Source organism: Panthera tigris, chromosome A3, assembly GCF_018350195.1.
Source record: "Panthera tigris isolate Pti1 chromosome A3, P.tigris_Pti1_mat1.1, whole genome shotgun sequence".
NCBI lineage: Eukaryota > Metazoa > Chordata > Mammalia > Carnivora > Felidae > Panthera > Panthera tigris.
Window position 1 is genome coordinate 44,470,615 of NC_056662.1, and position 25,924 is coordinate 44,496,538.

Consider the following 25,924-nt stretch of genomic DNA (forward strand, 5'->3'; position numbering starts at 1 on the left):
TACAAAAAACCAGGAGTGTTTATAAAATGCTTTCCTGATTGGTAATTTGAAATGATTAATAATCCCTTCGAGTCTTGGTAAATTGTAAATTTTGCTACTAGTTAGATCAAAGTAAACAATGGTAGCATTAAATGAAAGATGCAGGGACCAAAACATCTGAGCCCAAAATGCTGTTTCTGACCTTGTTTTGTTTTGTTTTTACTGGCAAATGGGAGCACAAAGGTGTTTCTAGGAGTTCACACAACAAAACATAAAGTGGAGATTTCAGCCACTTAGTTAGCTTGGCCCAAGAAAACTCCCAAACTTGGAAAATTCAGACAACGATAACGGATTTGAAGGCATGACCCAGGCTATTTCCTGGAGGCCCAGCTCCCCAGAACAGATGCCTGTGTGTATGGTATGTGAGGGGTGATCCTTCCTGCCCTCTGCCCTTCTCCCACCTCGGTGCTCCTTTTCACTGATTGGTGCCACTTTCCGAAAGAGGTGACATTTTATTTCGTAATACCACCACTTAGATCATAACAAATAACTAGTGGGGTCACACAACACCCCCACTCAAGACCCTTACCCCAAATCTTCCTGCCTCATACTGTCAAGTTGTTCAGTTTCTGGCTCATACTGATTTCAAAATCTATTTGGCCATCTCTGGTGCTGGAATAAACCAAATCTTATCCAAATATGATCTCCATTTTATGTTTTGTAAACTTGGTCATGTTTTCTTGTAACTAACCAATTCAGATGCATACTTATCCAGTTAAGCACCGACAAAGAAACTCAAAATTTGTGCCCGCATGGATTAGTCATTGGCTTGTACATTAAATCAAAGCTCTATGGCCCTACTCATTGTTTCTAATAATTTCCATTGTTTCAAAGTGATTGATTTCAACAGCTTCGAGGCTTGTTTTTTGTTTGTTTATTTTTTTACTTGCTTATTGATTGGATTCTTAAGGAGCCCAACTTCTACTCCCTTATTTTGTATTCCTAGGTAACTCATTACTGAAAAATTGAATGATGCTACTCCAGAGAATGCTTATAGTAATGAGGTAGGAATTTTATCTACAGAGATAAAGAATGCTCTAAGCAAAAGTTAACATTTTAGAGTTTTATAGTATTCAACAAAAAATAAAGAAGGTGTCTAAAGGACTATTTGTGATGGAATAAAAAATAACATATTGGCTCCTTTTTTCTTATAACAAATACCAACTTCACTAAAAATAATCCATTTATTTTCATGTAACTACTTTATGCACTATACTAGTTCCGTTTTTCCCCAAGTAGATGTATTGGGCTTTGTTTTGAAAATGTGCCCTCTTCTGCCTTCTTTGGACTTTGAAAAAGCAGAAGTTATACTGACATGCTCAGCGTGGTATTTGCTGATGTGTGAGTGTGTGTGTGGTTTTAATTTTTAGTTGTTTTTTTCTCCCTCAACCTTTTCTTTTAGTTAATGGGAATCACATTACATTTTCCACTCCTGAGCACTGTGATTCATTGCCATCTATTTCCTCCGGAGCTCACTACCCCACAGAGTCTTCTGGGAAATTGATTAGTCACCATCGAGCAAGGCACCTTGCGTGCCCGTGGTCAGCATCTACTCCAACAACTGTGTCATATGGAGGAAGATTAAAGTTTCTGTAGCATCTTCCTTTGGGGAAGTAATAGGGCGTCAGTTTGCGGGTCTGTGGTTTCATCTTTACAATGTAATATACAAGCAAGTTGGATATTACAAAAGACAGATGCCTCATTAGGTTCAGAAAATTATCAGGCACACTTCTGTCTCAGGAAACAGACATTAAGAGTTGGTCACAGCCCCTTGCACTGTGGCACACATATAGTGTTTGTGGATGGGTTGAATCTTAATATATTGATGCAGTTTTGAAAAAGCTGGAACTGATTCATTTATCTCAAATATATTCTTGTCTAACCCACTTGGGTCTAATGGCAGAAAGTTTCAAGCCAAAAGATTTTTCTTCATAGGTCAGACTTACAAAGACATTTCTAAAGTCCTACCTTAATCATATCAATTATGGTCTTTAGGTTTCAACTTGCATTTAGCATTGCTGATCGACAGCTTGTAATCACCTATCCATAAAATACAGTTGTGATCTTACCTCCATCTGAATACCACCTAATCTTAGGGTGCTTAGCTTGCTATCTATGCAGTCAGAAGAACTCTTTAACTTTTTTTAATCAGAGTAGCCTCTTCAAGTTTAAGGAACTAGACCAGTTGAAGAGCAGGGACAAATGGTTAACCAGGTAGATAGGCTGAGCAAGGTGTCAGAAAGTCAATTTCTGGGCTGAGCCCTGGGTAGCATTGGGAAACTACTTTTGCCTTGCTAGGACTTAGGCTTCTTATAAGTCTGTTAGCATGGAGAAGTAGAAGTGGACATACAGCAGAAAACAGTGCACCCACATAAGGGTTAGACATGGTTGACCTGTAATCAGAACTGGGTCACACAAACAAAAATCCTGACCAAATATTAGATGAACACAGAGAACTATAACTCCTTAACCTTTGCTATAAAAAAGTATTGCCAGTTCTATCTCACTGAGACGACAGAGTTCTTGTTTGGATATTCCACTCTTCCCTGTCATGTTGATCATCTGGAAGCTCTGGGAGAATACAGAACATAGTGACCTTCCAACTTGGAATTAGAAGGTGAGTGTTGACATGCTGTTGAGACAGTCAAGGAGAGCCATGTTCAACACCAGCTCTGACACTGGCCAGCTGCAAGACCTTGGAGAGGTTACTTAGCCTTTGAAAAGCCTCACTTTTTTCACTGACAGAATCAGTTTGGAGTAACCTCTACCTGAAGGCTTGGGGTGCTGCGTTGGAAAGGGTTCTGAGGTACCCCATTGGGATATATCACCACACCTGATCACCAGTGTCTGTGATGTCAGGAAGAGAGGAAGTCTGCCATGTGCCATCCACACAGTGATCTCTTTCTTCACTTCCCCCTCATACTAACAGCACTCTGAGATGTTGCGACTTACGACAAGTCCAGAGAGCCATATTTGTTGGTCCGGAGGGCCTATTTGTTGCTAATGTCATGGATAAACTAGCTAGCCTGAACGTTGCTCAGAAATCTTTCACAGGCACAAAAACTCAGTCAGCCACAAGGGGAGGCCCAGGCCATAGGTTGTTTCTCCTAATTGGATTCAGAGCGTGGTTTCCTGTAAACCACGGTGCCCGGATACTGCTCCACCCTGGGAGCTAGTGCCTGGTGGAGAAACTGGAATACTCCCTGCTGTTTTGGAATGTGAAGGCCAAGGAAAATATACTACTTTTTCAAAAGGTGCCTTTGATGAGCCTAGAGCTAGAAAGAAATTGAGTGGTTTCAGTGGTGATCCCCATGGATCACTATTCTGCAGTTGGAGGTAGTGGGGACCTGACAGGTCCCCTCCACCAACAACCAAGCAATCCAGGGCAGCTCTGATAAACTGATATTCATAAACCCTTTTTGTTTCTGTTTCCATTCCTGCTGCAGTGTTTAGTTTTAATTGTCTTGTCCCTTCTGGCTCTTACGATGAGGAAGAATTTGTTTCCATGTGAGTCAAATAATGTTTATTTTCTCTACCCTTTTATTTATTTCACATTTTACACATTTCATAGAACTTAATTTCGGGGACTAATTGGACATGGTGTGAGCTGGTCCCAGAATGTTGCTGCAGGCGGTATGGGCAGTGCTTGTCTAGAGGAATCTTCTGGCTTTATACCTCAGATTTCATCCATTTCATCCATTGGCCATGCTGCACACTCACTACAGTGTCTCTACTTCCTGACTGTGTGTCTGAGCTCCAAACTCGTATCTCTAACTCTCTCTTGGTCATCTCAGCTTGGGGACCCACTTCTCAAACTCAGATCGTCCAAAGGTGAGCTGTTTTGTTTCTCCTACTACACCTGCTATTTTTCTAGATGCTGTATTTTGGTAAATTTTACCACCTCTACCCAAGTTTCCCATTGCTGAAATCTGAATGTTGTCTCAGATACTTTTTCCTCTTCCTACCTCATACATGTATCAAATCCTATACCCTTTAAATAGATCTCACATGTATATATCTTCCACCCTTTATATTTGTCTCACATATGTACTAGCCCCACCTCCCACCTGATTGGCCCACCACATTGTCACTCTTCTATTAAGAAATATTCAGTGGTACCTCAACATGACCCATAGAGTCAAACCTAAATTTGTTTGCATGGCCTACAAGATAATCTGTTCTGTCCAACCTCAATTTCCCTTCCCCAGGATACTTCCTTTTCCCCAGGATACTCCCTCTCTAGAAATAGCAGTACTGGATTTGCAGTTTCTCCAAAGCACATCACCTCTCACTTCTATATGGCATTTCTCGTGCTTTTCTCTCTGCCTGGAACCCGTTCCACTGCCTACTTCCCCTTCCAGGCTCAGCTCAGATTGCCTTCCTCGTAAAGTTCTTCTGGTCTCCCTCGGAAGAACTTACACTTCTTACCATATGTTCCTATTGCATGGGTCACAAATCTCAATTTTAGCAGTGGTCTTGTGAGTGTCTGGATGCAGAGGGCAGCATTTTAATACATCTGCTATCTGCCTGGTACATTGTAGATGCCCACTCATGCTGGTTAAATAAAATGGTTGAATGACTTGTGGGCCAAGATACACCCATTCTCAGTGCCTAGGTTGGGAAAGTGAGACCTGGAAAGATGAAAATCAGGATTAGAGCTGGCTCATTCTTCTCCCACATGTTTTTGGAGGATGTTTCTGCACTACCCAGGAACATGGTCTCCAGAACCTTCAGGCCCACAAAGTCCATTCTTGTCTGTGTTCCATCCTTTAAGGTGGACCCAAGTGTATTTTATACCTATGTGGCCCAGAGGTCTGAGCTTCCTGGAAGCTTTGCAGGCTAGAAATGCTGCAGGACAGGTGTGGGACAGGCTGACCAGTTCTCCAGGACTGACAAAGAGGATGAGAACTGCCTAGACCTGATCAGTAGAAGTGGCAGCACTCATTTTTCCTTCTTGCATTTTATCAGAGCTTTTAGATAAATTTCCTATCATGAATCCAAAGAATGGGAAGAATTTTTAGGGGCTGGACCAGTGGAATAAATGGAAGAGCCCATATCTGTATGAAGTAAGGGACTCTAAAAGCCTCCAATAGATTCTAAACTGATATCCTAATTTCATCTTTCAAACTCTATTGTTCAGGTCCTATCCTTACTCCTATCCTGATCCTCACTAAGTACCTGTATTCTGTCAGGTGTTAGAATTATATTAATTTACTGTGATGAGCACAGGGTGATGTATGGAATTGCTGCTGAATCCCTGTATTGTACAGCTGAAACTAATATTACACTGTATGTTAACTAACTGGAATTTAAATAAAGACTAAAAAAAAAAAAAGAGTTACATTAACTTAGAGCACAAGTAATGGCTCAGCTAATGATGCTTATTCTCCCAGGCACAATAGGTGCTTGCTGAATTACACTAATGAGAGAGAGAAAGAGAGAGACATACACACAATTATAAATCCCAAATGCTAAAACACTGTATACATCTATTTGGATGAGCATAATGAATTTTTAATTATTTATGGCCACTCTTTATTGCTCATGCTAATATATACATTAATATGGTTATTTAATCTTGACAGCAAGTAAATAATTCCATTTAATAATTGAAAAGTGCTTTGCATGCATTTAACATATTATTTCTTCACAATGTGTCCTGTAAAAGGAGGTGGCTGTTTTCATAAATACGTCTTATCTTGGCCTAGCAACTTAGTAAACCAAACTTAAAAAAAATCTTTTAAATAATTTCTGGTGGTTCATAATAATCATTAGAAAACTAGCATATATTAAAGACTTACTATATTCCAGGCATTGTGCTAAGAAGTGCTTTTCCATAGATTTTTACATTGAATACTCATTTTACAGTTGAGGAAACTAAGGGATAGGGGGACCAACTGCTCAAAGTATCCCTCTTAGTGAATCCCTGTTTTAGCAGTTACAGAGCCATAGCAAGAAGATGTTGCCAGGAGATTTCTTACCTTAAAATCAAAGCTAACTGATAGTGAACGTGGTAAGAAAGCAGAAGGTAGTGAAAATATTTATGCTCTGAAATCTGAAGGCTGAGTTAAGTTCGATTTCACTGTTTAGTAGCTGTTTGCCCTTCTCTGAACACAAGTAAGAGAATGGTAATAACATCTTCTTTGTTCCCTGCTACAACCACCCGGAGACTAGTCTAAGCATTAGCAGAGTTATTAAAGTCCCTTAAAAGCTGGGCCTGAGTAAGATCCTACTTTGGGACCCTGAACTAGGCCTCCTTCCAGATGACACTTCCCTTCCTGGAAGAGGTCTAAGGCAGAGAAGGAAGCTTTCAGGACTCTTTCCTACCACCAGTTATCAAGGTGGGGGTGGTGGGGAACATCTGCCCTTGACTGAATGTAACTTGATTTTAGACTGACCAAAAATAAATAATCTTTTTTGAACATAGGGATTCATTATAAAATTATTTAAAATATATTAACTACCACATCCAATTATGATATCACCATGATTATTACTTGGGATGAGTTAGATTTGTCTTTAAATGAATTGGTTTTTTAAAGTAAATAACAGTACAGTATTACATGTATATGGCAAAAATTAATACAGGCAGACATAGATTTATGGTATATCTAGTTACTCAAGTGTTCTTCAAGGCCCTCCCGGTGCCCAGAGCCCTTCCAGGGGCCTGCAGGCATTTTGCATTAGTAATTTTGTATTCTTTCATATAAAGGGGGCTTCCAAAATAGAATAAACTTCATGCCCAGTGAAACTTGGATCTACCCCTGCATGACTTGGACTTTTTAACGGTTGTAGGACCTTCTTAGAATTTCAGGAAGAGTTTTGTTGTTGTTGTTGTTGTTATTGTTTGCAAGTTCTGGCTGTCAGAGACACAATAGGAGCCAAGAAGAAAAATGGTCTTGAGCAGTTTTTAAGCAACAACCTCAAGACATAAGGTACAAGAGCTCAGGTGTCATCAATCATTTCCCGATAGGAAGGAACACTCAAAGGCCAGCCTCTTAAACCACTGGATAGAAGCTATCCACCAAGGATCACCAGGCTAGTACACCCCTCTCCAGGAGGCCATGTGTGTTGAAGTCTAATTACATCTCAGTAGCCTCCTTCTCCAGAGACCTGCTCTCGGCTGAGAGGAACCTCCTTACCTGGGAAGATATACCCAGTAGGGCAGCCCAAGCCATTGACTGGCTGATACACAGATGTAAAAGGGAGGCCTTATGCCTCAAGTGGGATAAGTATGGTTTAGTTCATGCTACCACAGCTCCCTGTGGAGTCGGACTAGGGCTAGACTTTACCTGTGTTCACACAGACTTGCTGTCTCTGTTTTCCTCACTCCCTGACAAGACACTCCCAATAAGCTGTGTGCATCTGAATCCCCATTTCAGGCTCTGCATCTGGAGAGTCTGATCTAGGACCAAGTCTTCCTCACCCACCCCTCCAAATGCTTGAGCAGCCTATGCTTGGCTCTAGCACCAGCAAACAGGGGCTCTGTGCTTTCCAGGACATCCTTCTCAGTTGTAGGCAACTCTGATCATAGGTGTGTCATAGGCTGAGCCCAGCAGGTTGAGCCTAGTTTTATGAAGACAGCTCCCCTTCCTATTCTTTTCTTTACTCTGAACCTTACCAGGCCATTCAGCTAATCCTTTTGTGGGCAGGTTTCTGTTCTTCTCTCACTTCCTGGCTTCCCTTCTCACTGTAGTCCAGCATGGCAGAGTACCAGTGTTGGTGCTCACTAAAACTGAGCCCTATGAACTGAACAGCCATGTTCTCACTGAGAGCTGAGGACTCACAGCAGGGCTTCCCTCAGCGGAGAAACTGCTTTCAATGGGCCCACACAGGATAGGCATCAGTGATTCAGGCAATGTCAACATCCATCGTGGCGCTAACATTCAACTTTGATCCAGAGACCCTTACCCATGTGTTCTTGGTAGACCATACCTTCCTCTGGTAGGTGCTGTAGCAATGTGTTTTGTACCCCTACTCACAGGATTTCACATTTATTTCTGCCAAATTTCATTTTGTGATCCTACTATCTCAGCCACTTGAATTGTATTTTGTATACCAAATGTGTCATCAGGTCCTATTTTTCCAAAGCATGTTACAAATGCTGCTAGAGGTAACCCAGAAGATTCTTAGATGGTACTCAAATGAGCATTTTCTAAACTTTTATTTCATTGTTTCTTTTAATTCTTATGAACTTAATTTATACTGTAAAATATAATTAGCACATCAAATACGTGGATTCTTTTAATATAAATTTAAGTTAAAAATGAGTCAACTTAAAGAGAGTCCTTAAGCCCATGTGGTACATGGTAATGGGAACCGTGAGGGCAGTACGTGAATGACTGATGTTCAGGAAACACTGCTTAGAAGATTTGACATTTCTCTATACTTTAACCCATTTGTCAACTTCACCTTCACTCAACCCTTATCCTAGTTCAACTTACTAATAAACATCCGGAACAGGAAAGGCCTGGAGAGAGACTTGGGGCCTGCTCCACTTGTTGCAATCCATCAAGTAGGGCTCAATGTGTGTGGGCATTTAACTATCATACTGTCCTCCTCTTATGCACAATTTCTATCTTACTCAAAAGGTGTCATTATTTGTTGGCTCCTTTTATGAAATTCAGCCCCATTGGTAACAGGTTCTTACTAATTTCCTAGTCTAATAGCCCTGCCAAAAACATAACAAGTGTGGTTAAGCTGACGCAGCTTGCCTTTGAAAACCCAAGCTGACCCCTGGGGATGAACACTTTTTGCCAAACCATTTTGCCAATAATCCCAACTATAGTCATGAGTAAGGTGGCCCTCCAGCCCACAGCTGCATAGCTGGAAGAGTCCACTGCCTTCTCTGTTTTTTGAAGCCAGGGGTCAAAATTATTCACCAGCCTTGACCCAGCCCCTCTTCAATTTCCTATGAATGCTTGAAGATGACCACAAATAATCTCACGTGTGTTTTATTTTTAACTGTAGCCTGGCATGTGATCCTACCATATTGGGAAATGGAAATGCCTATGGAATATCCAGATCCTTGAGGATTCAGTCCTGCATATTAATGCTGGCTTCCTCTCCCCAGGCTTACAGTCTTACTTCTTTCTCTATTTGTTCGTATTATGGGTATTAAATACTCCAGTGGACAAGGATTTGAGTACGTTTGCTCCTCCCTTATTCTGCTGCCAGTCAACCTTACCTTGTTCCAAAAATACCTTTTAAAAGTTCCTTTATGGTTTTATTTAGCTGTGTTTTATTTGAAAGACATCTCTTCCTGGGTTTTAAGGCTTCTAGACGGTATTCACATAGATCCACCTCAGTGTGGGACTCAACCAGGCCTCTGGGACCTGTACCCATATTTTGTCCTTTCTGTCTGTGAGCTCACTATAGAGCTGTCTGCCAACACATCAGCTTGTTGTGTTTCTTCTCCTTCTAGCTGTGTAGTTGTGTTTGTGGTGTCAGAACCCCATTGCCAAGGATGTCTCACCCTGCTTGATGAGAAGGAAGACATTTTTTTATAAACCCCAACTCACCTGTAAACATTTTAAAACTCTCTGCTCATAACTACAAAATTCCTGGCCAGACTAGGTGTCTCACTCCGAACAGATGCAAATGTAAGGATGATGTGAGAATTCTTGCTCTTGGTGCTCATCACTGCCCCTTCTCCAACCAATTCCTCCTTTTGATTGGAAGTAAGATGAGAACAGTACCGCCTCTCACTGCTTGCTCAATCTTCTTAGGGTTGAGTCTGCCAGCGTGGTAGGTCAGGGGTGTGTCATATGCAATTTCTATCACAACGATACTGTGAGAATGTGGGTGCACAGTTGAATTTCCCATCAGTTCGGTCTTCCATCTTTCTTCCTGATTTCTGTGACAGAAATGAATCCCTCATTTCCTGTGTTTGCCAGGGGCTGTGGTATCCCGCCATTACAGAAGCACTTCTTTTTTTTTTTTTTCATTCATCTCCATTATTTCCCAACATGAAAACTCATGCATGGCTGCATAGATTTGCTAGCTTACTGACTCTCCAAAACAAATGAACAAAATCCACTTCTTATGAGCAAAATGTGACAAAGTTTGTCTTTCATTTGTTACGTTCTAATGAGGCCCACTCATGATCCTGTGAGGTTCTGTTGAGCCAACCATTTCCTCCTCTCCCTCTAGATCCAGTTTTGCTTCTCCCTGACTCTGCCCTCTATTGTACCTGGACTGGCCCAGCTACACTTTCTCAGGCCCCCTTTGTTAACTGGCTTCCTGCCAGGTTTGGCCAATGTAAAGCCCTGATGGATGGAAAGAAGGGAAGAGCCAGGGCAATTTGCCAGCCTTGGTGTATTAGTGATTCAGATTTGTGCTGCAGCAAAAATCACTCGTCACCTGGGGTCATCACTGGAGAATACTTACTTACATCAGAAAATGGTAGGCCCATGAATGGTAAGGACTAGTGAAATGACTAATTGCTGGATGAAAAGAAGCATTGGTGGGAGGTTCATGGAGGTTATGGTTGATCTGGGTCTTAAAGAGCACATGGATGTTTTCCTGGCAGTCACGACAGACATGCTCAGAAGAGGAACAAGTAGATGACTGGTTATGGAGAAAATGGGGAACAATCAGGTAGGACTGTAGAACAGAAGGCATCAATCATGAGAGATGAAACAGAAGAAAATATGTTGGTTTCAGTGCATGAAGGACCCTCTGGAATAACCTTGCTAAGGAGTTTGTACTTTCTCCTATAGTTGAGTTCACTGTAACCCTAGAGATCTAGAATTGGGAGGAGCAAGAAGACCAACTTATATTAGCACAACTTATATTAGCACAACTCCATTCATAGTCTACTTTGTCTACCGGGCTTCTGCAGAATATTGTATTTGATGAAAGTGTGCTGTGGCTTAGAAAGTTCCAATTAGCGCTGTTGTGGGTGATAGGAATGGATTGTTCAAGGTATTTTGATACATACAACTGAATCGCCTCTAACTGGCTTATGAAGGAAGGGATATTGAGGAACAGAGTTCTCAGAAGCATAAAAGGGTTCAAGAAAAGGGCTCTAGGCTGAGCTTCCCAAGTGACTTGCAGAGTGACACAACAGAGTCAGCCTGCCAAGTGTCAGTCAGCTGGTGAATCGGGAGATTCCCTCCCCAGCTGTCTCAGAGCCACACTAACTCTGCCACAGCCACTGGCCCCGCCTCTGTCCCTGCCTCACTCAGTTCCCAGAAAAGCCCTTCTGCTTGGCAGAAGCTAAGTCACGTGACTGAGTCCCAGCCGCAAGGAGGCCAGGAAATGAAGATTTTGCTTTATCTTCACATTCTATGTTACAAAAAGAGGGAATTATCCTGTAAGACATTAGCAAAGTGTGGGGAGTATGGTCAAAAGATTTGGGGCATACCCAAATGACAAGTGTCCACTTTGAGAAGGCACTAGTTTTTTGTTTTTGTTTTTGCTTTTGTTTTAAGGGAGAGCATACAAAATGATGTCTGTTCAAACTGCTGTAATGTAATACCACAGTTATTATAAATAATGGAAATTCATTTCTCACGGTTCTGGAGGCTGAAAGTCTGAGATCGGGTGCCAGCGTAGTAGGGTAAGGCCCTCTTCTGGGTGGCTGACTTCTGTTGTATCCTTACATGGTGGGAAGCACGAGGGAGTTCTGTGAAGCCTCTTTTATAAGGACACTAAACCCATTTATGAGGGCTCCACTCTAATGATCTATCACCTCCCACCTGCTAATACCATCACCTTGGGCATTAGGTTTTCAATATATGAGTTTAGGGGGACACAAATATTCAGACCATAGGAGATGAATTTTTCATTTAAAAATATCATTTTGATGAAATCACTCGGTTTTTCAGCCAAGGCCAATCCTGATGACTGTGTATAAGGTCTGTGACCACTGGTGTCTTTAGTTAGCCTCACATTTTATTTTACCAGGTTTTCAGAACGCAAGTTAGTTCCTTAACTTTTATGCCAGGTCACAAGTCCTTTCATCCTTATATGGCAAAACCCTGGAATCCTTTCCTGGACCCTTTCTAACTTGTCATTCTATTTTTTGTTTTGTTTTGTTTTGTTAAGTTCATATATTTGTTTTGTGGGAGAGCCTCGGAAAGAAGGAGGAAGGAAGAGAGAGATTCCCAAGCAGGCTCTGTACTGTCAGCGCAGAGCCTGACCCAGGGTTCTATCTCACAGACTGTGAGATCATGACCTGAGCCAAAATGAAGAGTTGGACGCTTAACCAACTGAGCCAACCAGGCGCCCTCTCTCATGTGTCATTCTTGTGCAGTTTGGTGAGGACCCTCTGCTACCCAAGATACAGAGCTCTCCTGTGTCACATGAGGAATACCCTCATAATATATCAGTCATCAATCCCAGCCCTTTGCAATATTGTTTCCCATTGGCTGTAACATACAAACAAATGTTTATCACAACCTATTCAGGCCACTAATTCAGTCTCCAGGACCCTAAACATGGTTTGGATGGAATTTCATATTCCTGTGGAATAAAGCATGTGCAGTTGCCGTATGATGTGTCTCTGAAGGAAGCCTTAAGGCAGCCTTAAATGTCGGCCCTTTGGTGCTTCAGCTGCAGAGAGCTGCCTGCCTGGTCCAAGGTCATTGTCATTCTTGGAGGCACCCACATCCAGTGACTGATGGCAGGGAGAATACAAAACCCAGCTATCTCAGCCCAACTCAGGACAACTCTGACCGTATTCTAGCTTCCTGTGGGGCTGGCTGCATCTGTCCCTCAACTCCACTTCTCCCTCTGCCTCTCCTGCTTCCTCCACTTCCATTCCACAGACGTCTATCTCATGGGTGCTCCTTAATAAACCTGCACAATGTGTCTCTGAGTCTGTTTCCTGGGGGCCCTAATGTACAATAGTTAGCATCTGCCTGTGAGAAGCACATAACGTGCCATGTGCCAAGCAAATGCTCCACCCACCAAGGGCATTCAATTCCCCAGAGAAATATGCAGCTGCCAACTGCTCTCAACCAGGTGACGTCCTGGTGCTCAGAACTGGTTACACTCATTCAAAAACTCAGTGTAAATTTTACATTAAAAGAAAAAATAACCTGGAAAATTTTTGAGCTCTAGTTAATGATACACATGATAAAATATTTAGGGAAAAGAATAGGGAAAAGAATAGGTGTCTGTAGTTTTCTTTGTAATGCACCCAAAATCAGATGGATGGATGACTGAGTAGAGAGATGGATAGATGGACAAATAGGTGATAAAACAAGCATTGTAAAATGTTAATGGTAGAATCTAGATGGTGTGTATGTGGGTATTCACTGAAAAAAATCTATTTTGCTCTGTTTGAAATTTTTATTATAGAGTATTGGAAAAACGACTTGGTATGGTTTTCCTAGGAAGGGTAGACTGGCAACCTTTTATGAATTTATTTCCAAAGTAAGGATACTATCTACTATTGAAGATCCTATCAGTGTAATTTCCCTGATAACTGAATCCATCATTTATTCAACAGACATTTATTGAGCATGTACTATGAGAATGTGTATACAGTAGATGTTCCAGGAAAGATAAAGGAATATAAAAGGTTTATTCTGCAATTTTGTTACAGTAGATAAAACAAATACATACAAAATGTTAAATAATAATAGTTTATATCACATTACTGTTAACATAGACTTTTAAAATGTATTTATTGGTTCTAATGGTTCTAATTGGTTCTAATCGGTTATGTTTCAAGCAATTAATAACAATAATAATAGCAGCCACTTACATTGTGCTCACTTTGTGCCTGGCCATGTTCCAGGGGCTTCATATGTTTTGATACATTTCATCCTTATACTTGTGTGGCAGAGTTCCAACTAAAGGGGGCGTGATTGACCAAGGAGCCAACTGCTGTACTTTGTAATCCATCCCTGAATTTCCCAGCTAGGGACCATGCCCCACAGGGATATTAAGACCGGCCCATTCCTAAGAGACACATAACTCCTACGACAGCTGTCGCTCCCTCCATGATTCTCTGGCGGCCTCCTCAGACTGCATGGTGGTCAAGGATGCTCCATCCTTCCCCATGCCTCTCCCAGCCTCCCCAGACTCCCTTCCCATCTCCCCCACAGGCATATCCCCTAATAAAATCTTCACACAATTGCTCCTGTCTTGGTGTCTACATCTCAAAGGCCCCAGACTAACACAATACTGTCCTATGAGCAGTACTATTATCATCCATTTTGCAGGTGCAGAAACTGAGACACAAGGAAGTAACTTGCACAGGGTCACACAGCTGAGGTGGAATGCTGACCTGTGTCTCTGGTAATTTATTTCTAACAAGAGGATACTCTAGGGCAGGTCTTGAATATTCTGAGTTGGGCAGGCAGTCTCTAGGGTTTATAATTAATAATGATAAAAATAATAATATTGACAACTCCTGCATGTTATTAGTGCAGGCATGGTACATTGCATACTTCAGCCAATTTAATCCACACATCCTTATGGTAGGTGCTAATATCTCCACCCACATCACATACCCACTAAAAGTATGGGTCCTCCTCACTGGAACTCTGCTTCAGGGTCTTGCTGTCTACCTGAGATGCAAACAATAGATATTCATTTTAGAGGAATGGAAAGATATTGGGCATCATGGCCGCCCCACCATTATTATTACCATTTATTGCTTGTCATATGCAGATATTTTTCTTAAAGCTTTATTTGTCCCCATTTTACAGATGTGGAAACTGAGCCTTAGAGAAGTTAAGTAATACTGAACATAAACCCTACGTGTGCACACATATACACACAAACATGCACACAAACACATGTGCACAAACGGTAAATTACAGAGCTGGAGTTTTAACCAGCTGGGGTTGCTGAGTCCAAAGCCTTTACATGTAACAGCAGCAAAAAAGGAGATGCTTGAGAATGAATTTAACTCAAAAACCATGAGGAACTATTCAAAGAAAATTAAAATGCCTCAGGGGAAAATAGAGGCACTGAGATATCAACAAATTTTAGCATTATCTCTTCCCTAACCTTTGTTAATTTCGTAAGTGAGAAACAGCTTTTCACTGTCAGTTCAATTTGCATTTTTATTAGTAGGAAATTTCAACAGCTTCAAATTAACCACATATCTTTTCTATCCTGTGGCGTGTGTGTGTGTGTGTGTGTGTGTGTGTGTGTGTGTGTGTGTGTTCCTGTTCATAACTTCTGCAGATTTAACTGTTGGGATTTTAGAATTTTTTATTGATTTATCTGAATTAATTATAAATTATTTGTATTTTGTCAAACTCCTAGTAAATGTTAAACCATCCTTTTACTTTGCCTTTTAATTGTGTTTATATGTGTGTTGATGTACGAATACTTAATTTTTCAGTGTAATTAAATTTATCAACCTTTTCCTTTTGATTCTTTTTTTTTTTTTTTTTTTTGCATGGAAGGGAGTGTATGCTGACAGCGATATTTCCTATTCAGAGATGAGAGAGATATATGCCAATATTTTCATCTGGTTTAATTATTTATATATTTAATTCTGTAATATCTGAAATGTATATCGAGTTGGACTGGGGGAAGAAAAAGAAAGGCTTTATTCAGCAGACTGAAACAATAGCTTTACAAAAAATCAAGTTTTGGTTTGGCTTTGTTTTGCCAAAAAACCTTCAGAGATTTTTGAAAATAAAATCACACAATGAGGCGCCTGGGTGGCTCAGTTGGTTAAGCGTCCAACTTTGGCTCAGGTCATGATCTCATGGTTCTTGAATTTGAGCCTTGTGTCAGGCTCTGTGCTGACATCTCAAAGCCTGGAGCCTACCTGCTTCAGATTCTGTGCCTTCCTCTTTCTCTGCCCCTCCCCTCCTCCTCATGGTCTGTCTCTCTCTCAAAAATAAATAAACATTAAAAAAAAGAAGAAAATCACACCTTCTCTCATTGGGAGGCTATTTTGTTCTTCTTTTAATATGAAGTAACTTTTGCTAGCTACCTTCTAACTTATTTTTAAAATAACAGATTCTGCATGGTCAGTCTTAGTCTTATCATACTACAGGGAGCTGTCTTTGCTCTATGTCTTAAAGAATAGAGGGATGCCCTGGGGGAATAGATGCTATGATTACTTACCTAATTTACTCAGTCAAGGGTAAGTCATTTCCTCAATCAAATCCAGTGACCTTAATAAGACCATAACTTTTTTTTTCCTTTCAAAAAATTGAGATATGATCCTCATGGCATAAAATTCACCTTTTGAAAGCATACAATTTAGTGGTTTTCAGTATATACACTAAGTTTTGCAACATTACCACTGTCTAATCACAGAACATTTCCATCACCCCAGAAAGAACCCCCATAACCATTAGCAGTCACTTCCTATTCCTCTTTTCTCCCAGCCACTGGAAACCATTAATCTACTATTTTTCCCTGTGGATTCACCTATTCCGGACACTTTATATAAATGGAATCATATAATATGTGGCTTTTAGTATCTGTCCTCTTTTGCGTAATGTTTTTTGAAGGTTCATCTATGTTGTAGCATATATTATTGCTTCATTCTTCTTTATAGCTAAATAATATTTCATTGTATGAATATACAGTAGTCCTCTCTTATCTATGTGTGATACATTCCAAGACTCCCAGTGGATGCCTAAAACTGTGGATAGTTCTGAACTTTATATGTACTACGTTTTCTCTATACATACATACCTATGATAAAGTTTAATTTATAAATTAGGCACAGTAAGAGATTAGTGACAATAATCAATAATAAAATTGAACAGTTCTAGAAATGTACTGTAATAAAAGTTATGTGAATGTAGTCTCTCTCTTAAAATATCTTAGAGTACTGTACTCACTCTTCTTGTGATGATGTGAGGTGATAATAAGCCTTCGTGATGAGCTGAATGAGGTGAATGACATAGGCATTGTGTCATAGCATTAAGCTGCTGTTGACCTGATGATAAGTCACAAGGAGGATCATCTGCTTCTAGACCATGGTAGACTTAAGTTAGTTGAAACCACAGAAAGTTAACCAAGGATGGGGGTGGGGGGAGGATGCTGTACCCCATTTTATTTATCCGCTCATTGACTGATGGATATTCAGATTATTTCCTCTTTTTGGCTATTATGAATAATGTTGGTATCAACATTCCTGTGCCTGCCAGCTTCTGTGTGGCCATGTGTTTTCAGTTCTCTTGGGTATATACCTCAGAGTGGAATTGATGGATCAATAGGGGAAATTTATGCATAATTTTTTGAGGAATTACCAAACTGGTTAACATTTGCACCATTTTATGATCCCACCAGAAATGTGTGAGGGTTCCAGTTTCTCCAGATCCTCAGCAACACTTATCATACCTCAGTTTTATTGTGGCCATCCTGGTGGGTGTGAAGTAGTATCTCATTGTGGCATGGATTTTCATTTCCCTAATGACTAATGATACCGAACATCTTTTCATGTGCCTATTAACTATTTGTATATCTTCTTTGGAGAAAGGTTTATTCAGATCCTTTCCCCATTTTTAAATTGGTTTATTTGTCCTTTTATTGTTAGAGTTGTGCAAACTTTTAAATAAATTCTGGATACATGTCTGTAATCAGAGATGTACTTTGTATTGTAGCTTTGCAGTAATTTTTTAAACCAGGAAGTTTCAAATTCAAAGTTGAGTCCTCCAAATTTGTTCTTTTTCAAGATTGTTTTGGCTATTCTGCATCCCTTGCATTTTGGTGATTTCTACAAAAAGCATTTTGAAAGGGATTGTGTTGAATATGTAGATCAATTTAGAGAGTAGGGGCCATCTTACTGTCTTACAACCCATGAACATGGACTGTCTTTCCTTTTGTTTCCATCTTCCTAAATTTCCTTCAAGGATGTTATGCAGTTTTCACCATATGAATCTTACACTTCTTTTGTTCAGTTTATTCCTAAGTAGTTTATTCTCTTTGATGCTATTCTAAGTGGATTTGTTTTCTTCATTTCAATTGTTAATATATAGAAATACAGTTACTTTCTGTGTATTGATACTCTATCCTGCAACCTTGCTAAACTTCTTTATTGGTTCTGATCTGTTTTATAGGTTCCTTAGGATTTTTTTATATACAAGATGTTCTCTGTGAATATAGTTTTACTTCTTTCTTTCCAGTCTGCATGCTTTTTATTTCCTTTTCTTGCCTAATTGTCCTTGCTAGAACCTCCTCTACAATGTTGGATAGAAGTTGCAAGAACAGAAATCCTTGTCTTGTTTTTGGTCTTAAGGGGAAAACTTTTAGTCTTCCACTATTAAGTATGCTGTTAGCTGTGGATTTTTTATGGATGCTCTTAATGAGGTTGAGGAAATCCCCTTTTATTCCGAGTTTGTTGAGTATTTTTATCATGGATTAAATTTTGTTGGTTGCTTTTTCTACAACTCTTGAGATGATCATATATTTTTGTCATATAATTGATAAGTAGAACTGTAAGATATTTAAAGTATACATATATGATTGGATATATGTATACATTCTGAAAGGATTCCTTCTATTTAATTAACACATCCATCACCTTAATTTTATCTTTTTTTCTTTTTTGAGGTGAGAACATTTAAGTTCTGTCTCTTAGCAAATTTCAGTTATCAATACAGTGTTATCAACCATAGTCATCGTGTTATATATTAGATCCTCAGATCTTACTCATCTTATAGCTGAAAGTTTATACTCTCTTACCAAATTTCCCCCTAATTTCTCCAATCCCCAGTCTCTGGCAACCACTTTTGTACTCTCTGTTTCTATGACTTTGGCCTTTTTTTTTTTTTTTTTTTAAGAAATCACATATAAGTGATATCATGTAGTATTTGTCTTTTTTTCATTCATCTCACTTAGTGTAATGTCCTCAAGGTCTGTCTGTGCTGTTGCAAGTGGCAGAATTTCCTGTTTTCCATGACTAATATTTCTTTTCATAAGCATACAAAATCGTCTTTATCCATTCATCCACTGATGGAACTTAGGTTGTTTCTATGTTGGCTATTGTGAATAATTCTGCAATTAGTACAGATATCTCTTTAATATCCTGTTTTCATTTCCTTTGGATATATACCCATAAGTTGGATTGCTGGATAATGTGGTGGTTCTGTTTTTCACTTTTTTGAAGAACATCCATAGTTTTTTCCATAGTGACTGCATCAATTTACATTGCCATCAACAATGCACAAGGGTTCCCTTTTCTCCCATATCCTTGTCAACACTTGTACATTGATTGATTTTTGTATGTTGAACTAACCTTGCATTTTGGAGATGAATCCTCCTTGGTCATGGTATTTAAACCCTTTTATGTGTTGCTATATTTAAATATAAAATTTTAAATATAAAATGATTTTATAGTTGCTATTATTTTGTTGAGGATTTTTACAGCTATATTCATAAAGGATAATGACCTGTAGTTTTCTTGTGATAACTTTGTCTGGTATTGGTATCACATAATGCAACCTCCTAGAATGAGTTAGATAGTGTTCCTCCTCTATTTTTGGCAGAGTTTATGAAGGATTGGTGTTAATTCTTCTTTAAAAAGTTAGTAGAATTCATCAGCGAAGTCATCAAGTCCTAGGCTTTATATTGTGTGTAGTTTTGGGTTGTTGTTTGTTTTTACTAATTCAGTGTCTTTTTGTTATAGGTCTATTCAGATTTTCTATTTCTTCTTGAGTCAGTTTCAGTAGTTTGTATCTTCCTGGGAATTTGTCCTTCCATCTACATTATCTAATTTGTTGGTAAATGTTCATAGTAATTCTTATTTCTGTAAAGTAAATGGTGAAGTCTCCTCTTTCATTCCTGATGTTAGTAATTTGAGACTTCTTTCTTTTTCCTAGTTTAGTCTAACTAAAGATTTGTCAATTTTACTTATCTTCTTAAACAACTTTTGTTTTTGTTGATTGTTCTCAATTTTTCTATTCTCTAATTCATTTATTTCCATTCTAATCTTTCTTTCTTTCCTTCCACTTGTTTTGGGTTTAGTTTACTATTAAAAAAAATTCTTGGGGTGCCTGTGTGGCTCATTTAATTAGGCGTCCAACTTGATTTCAGCTCAGGTCATGATCTCATGGTCAGGAGATCAAGCCCTGCATCTGTCTCTGTGCTTGGCATGGAGCCTGATTAAGGTTGTCTTTCTCCCTCTCCCTCTGCCACATCCCCACTTATGAGTGCTCTCACTCTCTCTTCAAAGAAAAATGCTTAAGGTGAAGTGTTATGTTTAGGATTTGAAATCTTTTATCTATTTTAATATAGCCATTTTATAGCTATAAATGTCTTGCTAAGCACTGCCTTAGCTGCATCTCACAAGTTTTATTATGTTGTGGGTTTTTTTCATTCATTTCCAAGTATTTTCTAATTTGCTTTATGATGTCTTCTTTGATCCATTGGGTAGTTGAATGTATTGTTTAATTTAATTGTTTAATTAAATTGTCAATTTAATATATAGGAATTTCCCAATTCTCTTTCCGCAATTGATTTCTAACTTATCTATTATGGACAGGTATTTGTACGATTTTAATAATTTTGAATTTCTTGAGGCTTCTTTTATGGCCTAGGATATCATCTGTCTTGGAGAATGTTCACTGTGCACTTAAGAAGAATGTGTATTCTGCTATTGTTGGATGGAGTGTTCTATAGCTATCTGTTAGGTCTGCTTGGTTCATAGTGTTGTTCAAGTCTTCTATTTTTTTATCTTCCAATTCTTCTACTTATTAAAAGTAGGTATTGAAATCTGCAACTGTTTTTTTGCTACTTGTATTTTGGGGCTCTGTTGTTTGGTGCATATTGTATGTCTTCTTGATGGATTGACCATATTATCTTTATAAAATTTTCTTTGCTTCTAGCAGTAATTTTTGTCTTAAATCCCACTTTGTCTGATATCAGTATAGCTCCTCCAGCTTTCTTTTGGGCACTGTTTGCATAGTACAATTTTTTTTCCATTTTTTTACTTTCAAGCTATTTGTGTCTTTTAATCTAAAGTGTATGTCTTATAGAGAGCATATTAGTCAGGGTTCTCCAGAGAGAAACAGAAATAATAAGGGATAGATAGATAGATAGATAGATAGATAGATAGAGACACATATTATTTTAGGAATTGGCTCATGTGATTTTAGAAGCTTAGAAGTCTCATAGTCTTCTCTATACAAAGTAGAAAACCAGAAAAACTGGTGGTGTAATTTAGTCTCAGTCTGAAGGCCTGAAAACCAGGGGAGCCAATGATGTAAATCCAAGTCCAAAGGCCTTAGAACTGGGGGGCTAGGAGTAGGGGTAACAGTTTAAATCCCAGTCTGAGTCTGGAGGCCCAAGAATCAGAAGTACCAGTGTCTAAGTGCAGGAGACGATGAATGTCTTGATTTAAACTGGAAAAGCATATTTGTTCTTCCTTCACTTTTTTGTTCTATTAAAGCCCTCAGTGGATTGGATGATGCCCACCCACATTGGTGAAGGTGATCTTCTTTATTCAGTCTTCTGGTTCCAATACTAATCTCTTCTGGAGGTATACACATAGACACATCCAGAAATAATACTTTGCCAGCTATCTGAGCACTTATTTGCCCATTCAAGTTTCATACAAAATTAGTCATTACAGAGAACATATATATTGATCTTTAAACAAAATGAGGGTTGGAGGCTGACCCCTCATCTAGTTAATAATCTGCTTGTAACTTTTGACTCTCCAAAAACTTAACTGCTAATAGACTACTGTTGACCTTGATGATAACATAAATAGTCAATTAACACATATTTTGTATGTGTATTAGATACTGCATTCTTACAACAAAGTAAGCTAGAGAAAAGAAAATGTTATTAAGAAAATCATAAGGAAGGGAAAATACATTTACAGAACTGTACTGTATTTATTTTTTAAAAAATCTGTGTATAAATGGATCAACACAGTCCAAAGCTGTGCTGTTCAAGGGTCAACTGTACTTGGATTTATGAATTTCTTCTGCCATTCTGTTTTATTGGAGTGAGTGCATTTACATTTAAAGTAATTACTGGTAAGGTCGGATTTACATCTGTCATTTTGCTATTTGTTTTCTACATGTCTTATGCCTTTTTGTTTCTCTCTTCCTCCATTACTTCCTTTGTTTGTGTTAAATAGATATTTTCTAATTTTTTAAATGTTTATGTATTTATTTTATTATTTTTATATGAAATTTTTTGTCAAATTGGTTTCCATACAACACCCAGTGCTCATTATTTATTTATTTTTTGATAGAAGGAGAGCGCAAGCAAGGGAGGGCAGAGAGAGAGAGGGAGACACAGAATCTGAAGCAGGCTCTAGGCACTGAGCTGTCAGCACAGAGACCGATGTGGGGCTTGAACTCACAAACCGTGAGATTATGACCTGTGCTGAATTCAGACGCTTAACTGACTGAGCCACCCAGGCACCCCCTAAACAGATATTTTCTAGCATACCAGTTTAACTCCCTTCTTGGTTCTCTTTTTTAGTTACATTCTTAATGTTTGTCCTGGGAATTACAATGAACATATTAATTTATAATAGTCTAGTTTGGATTAATGCCAACTTAATTTTAGTAATATGTAAAAACTGCTTCTATATAGCTCTGTTTTCTCTGTGTTAATATTGTCAGACATATTATATCCTTATGCTGTAAACCCATTGACACAGTTTTACAATTAGTGTTTTATGCAATTGTCTTCTAAATCAGATAGGAGAAAAAAGCTATTTCAAACAAAAAGACATTTGTATGGCTCTTTACATTTTTCTATGTAGTTACTTCTCCTGGTGCTCATTACTTCTTCATGTGGATTCAAGTGGCCATCTAGTGTCCTTTCATTTCAGCCAGAGGACTCCCCTTAGTAGTTTTTGTAGGGCAGTTCTGGTAGCAAAAGTTCTCTCAGTTTTCATTTATCTGGAAGTATTTTGACTTTTCCTTAATTCTTGAAGGACAGTGTTATTGGATATAGAATTCTTGGATGACAGAGCTTTTCTTTTGGAACTTTGAATATGTTATCCCCCTGCCTTCTGACCTGCATGGCTTCTGATGAGATCATATATCCAGGTCAACAGACAAGATAGGAGGTAGCAGAGCTTGCTACTTTTCACTTCTTCACCTTTCACAGAGAAAGGGCATGTTCCCTAGTAGTGACAAGAGTCTGGGGCTGCTCTTAAACGTTAGATACCTGAGGATCCCTGAGTCCTGGAAGAGCTTGCAAGTCTACTAGGGGGAAAATATGAGGCAGGGAGGGAGGGAAGGAGAGAAAGAGAGAGAGAGAATTTTATATATTAAGGATCCTGCAAAGAGGGATAAATTAATAGAAAGGATAATGTCTACCTCTTTAAGTATATTTAAGAAAGAAAAAAAAATGAAGAGGGAGAAAGAAAGAGAAGGAAAGAAAGAAGGAGAAGGAAAGGAAAAGAAAAGTTGGACACCCAAAGAGTACATACCATATGGTTGCATTAAATGCAATTCAAACAGGTAAAACTAAATATGAGGATAGAAGTCAGGATAGTGGTTCTCTTTGGTGGTGTAACTGGGAAAAGACAAGATAGAGGCTTCTGGGAGGCAGGGAGTTTTTAAATCTTGGTGTGCAGGCGTAAACATGTTTACAAATTTATAGAGAGCTGTTCACTTAAGACCTGTGCATATGTGTCACATCAATCCCCCAAATTCAGGGAAAAAATAATTTTGGAAAGATATATTCCAAACTATAAATAGTGAGGGGGCAGGAAAAGTAGAATTATGGGTGGAAACAGGATGGAGAATGTTACTATGTGTATCTGTTTGGAAAAAAAATTTTTCCTGCAATGATTGTGTATTAGATTAAAGGGATTTCTGTTTTGAAAAAAATATTAAATGAATAAATAAGTGCGGGGGGAAGGAATGCATTTAATGGGCAATTTGGTGCTGGGAGAATATGAAGAGGGAATGGGGGTCTTTGGGGCAGTGGATGTTGTGAAGAGCAGGGAAATTTCACAGGACTTTGGGGAGGACTGTGGTTGTAGCCACTCCCTTCCCCACTGGGCATCATCCGGGGGCCTGGAGCTGACTGTTTCCATTCAAGTCTCTTTCCCCTTATGACTAGGGGAAATCACACTCCCAAACATGGAAAAATGTAGAATGATGGCCTGGATAAGTCCATTGCAGACAGGTTTGACACTGTTTGTGGCCTGGGGGATTGTATAGCCCAGCATGTTTTGGCACACCCACATTCCAACATCCGTTTTTCCAAGGTGGGGTATGGCTCTGGGTTCAAGGCTGATGCTGGGGTGTCACCCCACCCACTCCATAAACTAGGTCCCTGGGGATCTCACCCAAGCCTTCTCCTTTTGTCCTGTAACTCCACTCAGTGACCTGACGACACAAGCTGGTCAGCTTGGTGGGCCTGTGAGGCCTCTGCCATCAGTTTTGATCTAAACATGAGTGGGACCAACCTGTTTATTAAGAGCAGGATTCCAGCAGGAACTGTTGGATGAGATTGTTTTCCCAGTGGGATGGACCCAATTCTGATTGAGTGCACGTGCCCACACCCATCACCTCATGATGTACCTGACATTTGTTCTTATGCCCTTGTCTGCTTTAACCTATGCCTTACCACCATGTGATTTTCAAGGGAGGAACAAGATAACAGGTGAGGAAAGCTGCTGTGTGCAGAGTCCCTTTTGTCAGTATATAACTGCCCTGATACTTATGAAGGAAATACAATAAAGGCAAGGATGGGGAGGGGCCTCCTTTCTCATGACATTGACAATAATGGCCCTTATACATGCTTTCGAGCTTGCCTACAGCTTTCATGATCCCTTTTACTGTCCCAACCCTGCTTTGTTTACCTGTTACAGATGAAGAAATGGAAACTCAGGGAGGTTCAGTCACCTGCTCAAAGTCACAAAACCAGTTCAGTGATGAAGTAGGACATGTCTCCTGGCTCTTGGCCTAATGCTCTTCCTCCAGTCGACCTTCTCAGAGTCTGCTGTGCCATAAGGAATTGTTTGAAGAGACACTATTCTGTCTCATCCTTCCAGTCAGCTGCTGGAGGATCTAGTTCAACCCTCACACCTGACTTCTCTCCTAGGCCTTTCATTTCATGCTTCAGACACCCATCCCTCCCATGCCTCCCACTTCTCCTGGTGTGATGGGACTTCCCCTTTGCCATTCATCCTCTGAATGAATCGTGTTGTTACAATGAATGTGTATTATTTCTATAATCAAGGGAGGGGAAAAATACCACAAGCTAATATAATATTTCAAGACCATCAATTTCAAGACCTCAAATTTCATAAACGAAGGCACTGAAACTCAGAGAACATGCCTGGTCCAAAGTCACACTATATTTTACCAGTAGAACTGACCGAGTCCAGATCTCATGGCTTTTGTCCCCATGGCTCTTCCTCTAGTGCCGTGCCCCGGTAAGAGAGCAATCAGGCTTGGCAGTTTTACCTGAGCAGGAGTTTGGAGTTGGTTGTTTCTCCATCCTTCATAAGGTGCCTGGGTTTCCCCTATGTAACAGGGAGCAGGCAATGTCTGGGAAGACACAAAATGAAGCAAATAAGTACTCCTGATTTGTTAGGTTTTTAATATACAAAGACACATCATCATTCCCTTTCCATCCTTTCCTTCCCTCCAGTTTCCGGGAATGTTTTAAAATTGTTGACGCAGCCCATTCATAGGTTCCTTTCAAGGCTAAGTTGCCGTGCTCCTTGGTCCAACCCAAAAATATTTATGAAAATTAAGGAGATGTTTTTACATATCTGGTCACACCCTGAATTGCTGGGAGAGAGTCTCCATCTGGGATGGCTAGCAGGTGGTCAAGCCTCAGACCCATACAATTGCATTCCCTGGGCCCAACAGACACGCCCTTCCATGCAGGTTTCTCAAGGTCCCCTTGGGCGTCTCACCGTGCTTGGGCTTTTCCAAAGTAACCCATCAGTAGATGCCTTTTTTTTTTTTCTAGAAACCTACAGATTTAAAGTCTTAAAATGTGGTTACAGTATTTTTGT

The 25,924-nt window shown here is 39.5% G+C and overlaps 1 protein-coding gene across 1 annotated transcript in view; it reads left to right on the forward strand.

The window, feature by feature from the left end:
- Positions 1-25,924, forward strand: part of RIN2 (Ras and Rab interactor 2) — a 222,022-nt gene that overhangs the window by 54,619 nt on the left and 141,479 nt on the right. The window lies entirely within an intron of this gene.